Below are 10520 nucleotides of genomic sequence, written 5' to 3'. Positions count from 1 at the left end.
ACCGGGAACATATCCCACAAATGCTTCTTTGCATTTGCTGGTTCTAGTCCACATACGTGGTCCCAGACAGTGAGACACTAACTCGAACAGAAAGCCTGAACCTGATTTATAACGAGCCAAAGACCTAAACAGACACTTCACCGAAGAGGATATACAAGTGGCAACTAAGATGTAAAAAGAGGCTCCACAACATATGTTGTCAGGGAACGCAAATTGAAACAATGAGAGACCACTATACACCTGTCGGGATGGCCAAAATTCAGGACACTGACACCACCAAGTGCCGATGAGGATGTGGAGAAGTGGGAACTCTAATTCATAGTTGGTGGAAATGCAAAATGGTACAGCCACTCTGGAAGACAGTTTGGTGTTTTCTCACAAAACCAAACATACTCTTAACATATGATCCAGTAATCACACCCTTTGGTATTTATCCAAAGGAGATGAATACTTATGCCCACACAAAAACTTGCACATGAATGTTTAGAAACTTTGTTTACAATTGTTAAAACTTGGAAGCAACCAAGATGTCCTTCAGTAGCTGAGTAGATAAATGGTGGCAGATCCAGACAATGGAATATTATTCGGCCCTGAAAAAAATGAGTTATCAAGTCATGAAAAGACATGGAGGAAACTTAAATGCATATTAGTGACTGAAAAGTTTTACATACTGTATGATTGGAACTATATGATATTCTGGAAAAGGCAAAACTATGGAGACAGTAAAAAGATCCCTGGCTGCCGGGGGTTAAGGAGAAGGAAGAAATGAATAGGTGAAGTACAGAGGATTCTACGTGACACTATAAATGACAGGTATAAGCCATTGCACATTTGTCCAAAGCCATAGAATACACAACACCAAGAATGAAACCTAATGTAAAGTATGGACTCTGGGTAGTAATGATGTGTCAATGTAGATTCATCAATTTTCACAAATGTACCACTTCGTGGGAGATGTTGATAACAAGGGAGGTTACACATGTGTGAGCATAAATGGGAAATCTCTGTAGCTTTTGCTCAATTTTGCTGTGAACTTATAGCTGCTCTAAGCAATAAAGTCTATAAAACAAATTAATTACAGTCTGGCTTGCACATATGAAAGGAAAGGAAACCGCAATAAAAATGGAGTCTGGAATCCCTGAAGGGGGAGCTCTAATACCACCCCTCACCTTAAAAACGCAGCTTGCATTACCCAACTGGAAGAAGCTAACTTTATATACCCCAAGAGCAGGAAGGAAGATTTTCTCCCTGCCCAGCAAGAGCCCAGACTGCCACACTCAGCCAAGGAGAATCTGTAACAGCCCCTGCCAGCTTCCTCTCTACCCCTACAAAAACAAACCCTCTTTTCTCTACTCCAGACTTGCCTCTGGTTCACTGTAGTTTTCTTCTCCCAAATTGCAATTCTCTGCTATTCAAGAATAAATTCATTTTTCTGTAAAAGAGCTGACTCTTGTGTTTTAAGGTCAATATGTATAAAATCTTCTCTTTAATTTGCATGAAAGGGACATTGGCTTCTGATGAGTTGCTCTGGGCTGGACATTCACCGGGCTTTTTCCTTGCCACCAAAGCTCTTCGGGAGTGGGATATAAAGCTATGGACACTCATTATCCCCACCCTCATCCAGCGCTCACCAGTCCTTGGGCAGGAGGCATAGATCCAGCTGGTTCCAATGGGAACATTTCTTTGGACTTCATTTCCATGAGCGTGGCTCCCTGTGCCCAACTGCAGTGAAGTTGTCTGGTGCAGACAGGGGCAGACAGAAAAAATATTCCTTGAAGAAGCACCTGTGCACTAAATTTTGGTAATCCACTCAATGGAATTTTACACAGCTACTTAAAATAATGGCTATGGTGACTTTGTAGCAATGTAAGAAATGCTGTGGGGGAAAAAGAAAACAAAATACAAACTTGAATGCACACCGCAATTACCAAGATGCATTTTTTAAAATTTTTCATTTAAATTCAATTTAATTAACATATAGTGTATTATTAATTTCAGAGGTACAATTTAGTGATTCATCAGTTGCATATAACACCCAGTGCCCATTCCATCAAGTGCCCTCCTTAATGCCCATGACCCAGTTACCCCATCCTGCTACCCGCCTCCCCTCCAGCAATCCTCAGTTTGTTTTCTATAGGTGAGAGTCTCTTATAGTGTCTCTCCCTCTTTGTTTTCATCTTATTTTGTCTTTCCTTTCTTTCCCCATGTTCATCTATTTTGTTTCTTAAATTCCACATATGAGTAAAATCATATTGTATTTTTCTTTCTCTAACTTTTCACTTAGCATAATACCCTCCAGTTCCATCTACATTGTTGCAAATGGTAAGATTTCATTCTTTTTTATGGCTGAGTAGTATTCCATTGTATGTATATACCACCTCTTCTTTATCCATTCATCTGTGGATGAACATCTGGGCTCTTTTCACATTTTGACTATTGTGGACATGGCTGCTATAAACATTGGAACGCGTGTGGCCCTTTGAATCACTATGTTTGTATCCTTTGGATAAATACCTAGTAGTATAATTGCTGGGTCGTAGGGTAGCTCTATTTTTAACTTTTTGAGGAAACTCATACTGTTTTCCAGAGTGGCTATAGCAGTTTGCCTTCCCACCAACAGTGCAAGAGGGTTCCCCTTGCTCTGCATCCTTGCCAGTATCTGTTGTTTCACCAAGATACATTTTAAGAAAATAGACCAGGAAAAGAAAAAAAAAAAGACAGGAAGAACATAAGAATGATAAAAATGTGACAGGAATCAGATTACAAAAGTATCATAGGGCTGTGGTCACTATGAGTGTACTTTTTTTTTTTTTTTTTTTTTTTTTTTGCAGAACTGCTTTGAACGCCTCGCTTTCTGATTTCTTCTTTGCTACCAAAGAAAGTCTAGTTTCCAAGAACTGACAGTTTTAGGGAGTTTGAATGTCAGACCATGGACAGCCCCATGGGTCTGCTCTCTCTTCTTCTGTGTCTGGAAGCTGAGACTCAGGTCTTATTTGCAAAGGCTCCCTTGCCCCACGTGGGAGGCCAAACTTTGAGTCACACTATCCCTTTCAAGGTTCCAGAGAACAATATAACAATTTCCTGGCAGTAATCACTAGCTGTCAGCAAATTAAACTGACGAAGATACATGATATGGTCTTTCCTCCTTCCTTGTCTTCAGAAATTTAGTCAAACAGGAATTTCAAAGGTCACCTTTTCTTACCATGTGATTCTAATACCCTTTTAACAACCTCAGAGGCTTCTCTGCAAATGTAATGAATGAACAATCCCTCTTCACACGGAATTAAAGTTTTTTTAACTAGAAAGGGGAGTAAAAATATACGATTTATAAAACAATCATATAAAAATATATGATTTATAAAGAAAGGTGAGTAAAAATATATGATTTATAAAACATGCAAAATCAAAAGTTAAGTTACTCAAGTCCACATGTTTATGCCTATGCAGAGGCTGCCATTTACTTCCAAATAATTCAATGCATATATTTTGGTGAAGTAATTTATACTGTCACTCAGGATCTCAATATTTCCTCTGATAAGAATTTTGTAAAACTTGCTGTCCAAAAAGACTATGTAGGGGTACTACAATGATAGTTGTTGAAGTCACACTACCAAAAGATTTTTTATCTACTAACCAAGTTGCCATGGTGACCCGAACGCATGTAAAGAATTGGATTTATGAAATCTTTATTTTCCAGATAAATATCTAGTAAGATGCTCCCATATAACATGTATGGCTATTTCTCTTTCCTCCCTCCCTGTTTCCCTCCATCCTTCCCTCGATTCCTGACTAAAAATTATAAGAATCATTAGTCACTTGTGCTCATGCTACTGTATTTCTCCAAACACTTAAATTATTCAGAGTATTTAACAGGCAATTTTTTTGTTAATTTTTTGTAGGTAAAAACTCAATTATTTACACTCTCCAATTTATTTTCTCTTGTCCTTCTTCTCCTGCCTTGCTTTTCTCACTTAGCCTTTGTCCTCTTGCAAATAGGAATGTGGGAAAGCTACACCAAGACTTTTGGGGAAATATAATGAGGCTCCATCACTAATTAATGCTTTAATTAAAGTGGTCATTGGAAGTGTTCTCCTAATGAACCGTTGTATCCCAGAACCACAGCCGTGACCTCACCCTTTGATGTAGCTGTTTTGTGGCTCTGCTTCCATCCTTACTTGTAAAAAATAGATCCCAGCATAAGCTGGCATACTCATGTGGTTGCAGTCATTTTTTTGGCCTTCCTACAGAAGCTACATAGTGCCTGCTGTCTTTTGAGCCAAGTTGGCTTGTCCTTCCTTTCTTCCCTCCCTGGTTCTGAGGTTGGACATGGCAGGCATGTAGATGACTGTGATTCGGATTAAACATTTCTAAGAGTTGTCTTTGACAAAATTACGTGTCTCAGGGGAAACCCTGTACCCTGGCATCCCTGCTGTTGGGAACATAGCCATCGCACTGCTGCAACCTGACAGCCTGTCCGCCCCTCGTTCTGAGCTCCGTCACAACTTCTCACAAACTTCCTCCTGTCCAAGCGGTGACCCAGTTTGTGGCAAGAATATTCTGGATATTTAGACCAAACTCTTAACACTTCTTCTAATGGAAGTTATCTGAACCCACATATTGACCATTTTGCACACAATGAACACAGCAGGGGTTATATAGGCACAACCAGTGAGCAAATGGATCCAATAAAGTCCATTTATTCTGGCCGTAAAACCCAGAATTTATAAATAGTGCAAACGTTGCAACTGGATTCGTTCCCAACAGCGTGCTGGTTCCAGTATAACCACTTACTTGCAATGACACTTACTACATTTGAAACAGCTAGATATTTGTGAGAAAAACAATTTAGTGTCTCTATTTTTGAGTGATTTACCAGTGTAAGGAATTTGCTGGGTCATAGAGTATGTATATACCAACCCTTTTCAGCTTCCTCGCTGCGTCCAGAAATTAAACTGATGAAGACGGGGGGCGCCGGGCTGGCTCAGTCAGATTAACATGCGACTCTTGATCTCAGGGTCGTGAGTTTAAGCCCCATGATGAATGTAGAGATGACTAAAAATAAATAAATAAACAAACTTAAAAAAATAAATTGATGGAGATTAACAGGAGAAAAGAACACATATTTATTTAATATAAGTTTTATGTGACATAGGAGGCTTTATAAGGATGTGAAGACCCAAAGAAACAGCAAGATCTATGTACCTTCACTCTAGGTTTGATGGAGAGTAGATAGATGGTCGTGGAGAAATATGAGAGGTTAAGGAGTGTGAGAAAATTGTTGCAAACTGTGGGAAACTTAGCAAGCCCTGCTTATTAGGATTTTTTCAGTGTCCCTTTATCTTCAGAGATAAGGAGGTTCCTTTCCTTCAGGCATAGGGAGGGCACCTCTCACACAAGGATTTTATGGCCTGTTTCTGGGAAGAAGGGCTGGAGAAGGAAGCCAGAAAGACCTTCCTGCTTCTGTCATTTTCTCAAAATATCCCATATGCTGAGGAGCTGTATTTGGGGTACTGTATCCTGAACCCCATCAAAACAGCACAGTTATGTTTAAGCTATCAGCTACTGACACTGCATTTTGCTCAAAACCACTTACGGTGACATTTCTACAGGATCTAAACAGCATCACCAGTTAGAACACATGTCATATCAATTCGGGAAGTTGCTGGAGTATAGATGTGAAGGGGAAAAGAAAGTTTTGTTGAAGGACAGAAATGTTTATTGAAGTGTTCAAAAAGAAAAGGGAAAGTCACGAGTAAATAGTTTGCTGAACTTCTCAAACTGAGCACATCCTTACAACCAACACCCGGATCAAGACTCAGAAACTTTCCAGCCCCCCAAGTTCTCCTCAACCTTCCTCCCAGACACTACCGTCCAGCAATGGTACCATATCCTGACTTCTCACAGCTAAGATTCATTTTTCTATTTCTACACTTTTTGAGTATGGCTTCCTTCACTCAACATCATATTTGTGATAACTACTTGGTTGCTTGTACAAATCATTCATTTTTATTGCTGTAGAGCCCTGCATTTCCATGATGTGAATAGACTGCAATTCATTCTACTAGTACTGGCAATTTGGTGGTTGTGTTTGGCAGTTCCGTATAGTTCTGCAACTAATGAACATGCTATGTGGCTATAATTTGTATTTCCCTAATGACTTAATTAAATTAAGCATGTCATATATGTTCATTGACCACTTGGATATACAGTGGGGGTCAGATTTTTAATATTCCCAAGGAGTGTTTGCTTATGCAATATAAAATAAAGTAGAAGAAGCATTTTCCATTTAAAAATAAAAATGCAAAACTAAGCTTTTGCCTTCACTTAATTTTTTATCCAGGTGTACACACACAGGTATATATCCGTTGGCTGATGGGAAACAATCTAACTTAGATCGATTAATGAAGGGACTGCTACAGTGGTGCAGCCAGGATTAACAGGGGACCAAGAAGCACCCAGCGATCCACAGGAGTGAGGAGCCATTATCACCCCAGACCTAAAGAGGCAAAGGGATGGAGCACTGTCCCAAGAGCCCAGTAAGAATGGTTCCAGGGAGGGGGCCTTCTGGCAGAAGCTGTAGTTGTGGAAGGATATAGCCACTGCCATAAAACACTAGCCAGAAGGAGAGGAAATGGGGAAGAGATACCTTAACCTTGCTCTTCCCCTGCCCTTCACTCCCCTGCCGGTGATTGCCATTGGCCAAATTCAACCAGAGTCTAGGGAACAAGGGAGCACTGATGAGGCAACTCAGGGCCCAGTGAAGGAAAGTAAGGACAGTGAAGTGGACCCGTGGGGGATGGAGGTGGGGAAACAGATTAAGCAGCGCATGCAGGTATGGCAGGCAGTGCTGGACTCTGGCACTCACTAGTTCTATGTCTTTGAGAAGAGAAATAAACTTTCTGAGCCTCATTATCCTCATTTGTAAAGAAGAGCTCTGCTTAAGCTGTCAATAAGTTTCCTTTCAGGTTCAAGATTGTGCTTTTCCAACTCCTGCCATCTTCATCAGAACCGGCTAGCCCGGTCCTCATAGGTCCTCACAGGTTCTCACCATGTCCTATTGTGCTCTGAGGCCCCCCTAAGGCATTTGGGTTTGCAAACCGTGGCTTAAGATTTCTAGGTAGAATAAGATGGCAATTAAAAACCTCCCCTACATAAATCTTGTATTGCCACCTATAAATGTTTTTCTGCTTCCTTCACAAGTTCCCGAGTGAGAAATAAATGACAAAGCTACTCTGGCTTTCAGAAATTCCATCCTTTTCCAGCAGATAGCTGTCTAGATGCAAGGCAGGCCCATCAGGGGAAGATTGATGTGGTGTAAAGCATAGGGTGGTACTGAAGATACCGAAAATAAGGTAAGGCAGAGGTCCAGCCTTATATACTAACCAAATATGAAGGAAGGTGGAACAGAAGTGTCAAAAACATCACTGCAAAATGTAACAGAACTATTAAAACCTAAAACACGCACACCCTACGATCCAGCGATTTTGCTTCGAGATATCTCCCCTAAAGAACCCTTCGTGTGTGTGTGTGTGTGTGTGTGTGTGTGTGTGTGTATATACACATATATATGTATGTTTTATTTAAGCTAATTTGAATTAAGTAGGTTCTACCCCTTACTACCTACTTGTTACTTCCCTCCTCATTACTTATTCTGTGTGATCAGAGAGTATTCGTTGATTAATGACTTATTTTGACACTGTGTTTGTGGAGATTGTTCTTTGAGCTTCAGTGATAGGTTTGATTTCTGCACCTATTTGAGTGTTTTCATTAAAAGTCATGCCATCTAGAGAAATTCAATGCCAGGAAGTGTTGCCTAATAGATAGAGGGCCAAAGGGAAACCCGGAGGGCGAACTGCACCAGCCAACTCCTTTACAAAAGGATGGCCAACTTTGGGTGACCTTGCTCACTGCTCTGGTTTCTCCTACCTGGGCATGCAGCTCCTCACTGTAGTTCCCGAGGTCACTTTCATTTACGAAGAGCCACAGGAAGACTATGGTTAAGTCTTTCTCTGCTTCACCACAGACAAATACCTTTGGGACCATCTAAGGTGGATGTCTTATCCTTTTATCAACCGCACTTGAGTTATTGGTGTATGAAAAAGAGATGTTTGTATATCAACTCATGGAAGTTTTTGCTAAATGAGGCTGATGTTAAATTGGCATTTACGGCCTCAGGCAAGTCAGTGAATTTATGCAGTGAAATTTTTATTTAGCCGTGTAGCTTCTCATCTGTCTCCTAGTCTAGAAGTAGAAATGCAATCTGATTTAATAATCCATAAATAGAAATGCTATTGAAATTGCGAGTAGAATTATTCAAAATTTTTATGGTATTGCAAAACATTAGATTTCCTCCAACAACTTGAGATGGCGGGATTTTCAGAGCAAGTCAATCAGGGCATGGAATTTTTAGCCCAGTATCAGCTCTCCCGTTTTGTCTAACACAACAGATTAGGCCTTGATTATTAAGGTTCTTTGTTCTTTAAGAGGAAATTCCATAGTTAAAGAAATGAGAAATACGACAACATGGACAGATCTCACAGACATAATGTTGAGCAAAAGAAATCTAATACAAAAGGCTGTATAGGGTAGGATTCCACATGTATGAAGTTCAAAAACAGACAAAGCTGATCTATGCTGATAGAAGTCAGAATCGTGGCTGCTTCAGGGGGTTATAGAGGAGGGCATCAGACAGTCCTCTGGGTGCTTGAAATAGTCTATGTACTGGTGCTTTTGAGGGTATAAACATATGTAAAATTTATCAGTAGCTACTTGCTATTTTTATCCTTTGCTGTATATAACTAAAAAGTAAATAAATAAAGTAAAAAAAAATTAAATTGAGTAAAAACCACATGGCACACAGTGGTAGCTTATGACTACTATTTTGCAAATAATCTATCTATAAGTTAGAATTATTCTTGACTATTTTAATGGATTATGAAAACAAAGAGAATCACCAATAATTTGAGCTGTATTTAGAGAACAATTGATTTAGATCATTAATAAATCAATTTGTTTTATATGAATCTCTCAAGATGAACAATATCGAAGAAGGATAGTCTTTAGCAAACATGATTTATTTCTCAGCCATATGGATAGCAATCTCACTACCAAAGTTATTTGATCTTGATGATTTGGGTCATATAGGTTGTTCTATGATGTCATATATTTTAATTACCTTATCGTCCAAAATGTCCTTCTCTAATTACAAATATCTGTAATACTTGCTTGTGTATATTTGCTCAGATACTATCTGGTGAGGAACAGGTTGATTAACATTTTTCTTTTAATACATTTTCAATGATTTTTACATGGTTTTCTGCAAAACACCAGCTGAGTTGCTAAAAATGAATCTATTTGTTGTGTTCTGCTGGTTGTTAGAAAAAAATGTTGACAAATTATGAAATTAATCTTGAAGCTATAATTATTGCAATTTCCTTTGCAGCAACCCATTTGAAGAAAAGAAATACCCAGCCCCTGAATTACCAGTGAACTAAGAACACTTGTTAATAAATCCTGTGTACAGAAAATGCTACACTGTTTCATGTTTATTATCAACTGCATACACGATTACTATTTCCAGTTTATTTTTTTAACTTCTACCCTAGAGAGCTGGCACTAGATAAAGCTCAGACATACTAGAAAACAAGAGAGAAACTGATAAAAATCATATCATAGAGTCTAGAGCCAAGAGTCTTATTTTTTCAATAGAGATCATAAAAATTCTTGCTCGTGGTTGTTTTTGGATGAATTCCACCACACAGATTGTCCCCTTCTTCCTAAGCCACAAAGTTAAGAGGCTGAAGCAACCTAGAGCAGACACTGCTGGCATCCTGCCCAGCTTTCTTTGTATGCTTCTCATTGCGTTTATGTGCCCCCCACCCCAACCTCCTCCTCAAACTTTGGAGTTCTTTTCTTTCCAACATCCTGACCTGTAGTTCTCATTTGGGGCATGTTCTCTAGCTACTGGGCAACCACTTTGCCGAAATATGCGGACAGCCTGGAGAGCTGGGAATTTACTCCCCTCCAGCAGGTGCAGGATTCTGAAAGCCCAGCTCTCAGACTGTCTCGGGTTGGAACAAATTCTGAGGTGTAACTTACCCTTCTGGGTTCCTGCAGGATCAGGCTGAAGCCACTTCTGCAGGACCTTCCCAGACCCTGTGTCCTCTCTTTCTGCTCCCCCCACTACTTTCTCCACTTCCTTAGTCTCCCCTGGAGGTACTTCCTTAATCGATTGCTTTTGCATAAATCATCATCTTAGGGTTTGCTTCTGGGGAATCTGAACGAAGACATGACCCCAAATCCTAACCTGTCACCCACAACTTGGGTTTTATAAATGTTGTTTCAGTATCGAGACTTGAAGGTGCTCAGCAGCTGAAGTCCGCTCACCATCACTATTTTTCCCCCCAGTCTCTTTTTACTCTTGCAAGAATTCAGTTCTAACTCCCCCACACTCCCTTTTATATGCTCAGCACCTTTGGGCTGTCAACTTAGTGTTAGCACCAAATGTATACCATAGCATG

General features: G+C 39.8%; 1 long non-coding RNA gene across 1 annotated transcript; it reads right to left on the bottom strand.

Moving 5' to 3' along the window:
* Window positions 1-309: 309 nt before the first annotated feature.
* LOC123800313 (uncharacterized) lies at window positions 310-10170 on the bottom strand. The gene is made up of 4 exons (XR_006781881.2): window positions 10099-10170; window positions 4918-5052; window positions 1632-1876; window positions 310-590 (listed from the first exon to the last, which is right to left on the bottom strand). It is a non-coding gene; the product is annotated as an uncharacterized LOC123800313 (long non-coding RNA).
* Window positions 10171-10520: the final 350 nt, after the last annotated feature.

The sequence above is a fragment of the Ursus americanus genome, chromosome 22 (assembly GCF_024610735.1).
Source record: "Ursus americanus isolate L20-20 chromosome 22, mUrsAme1.1.p, whole genome shotgun sequence".
NCBI lineage: Eukaryota > Metazoa > Chordata > Mammalia > Carnivora > Ursidae > Ursus > Ursus americanus.
Note: the sequence above shows the minus strand (reverse complement) of the source record. Positions and strands in the feature narration are given on the sequence as shown.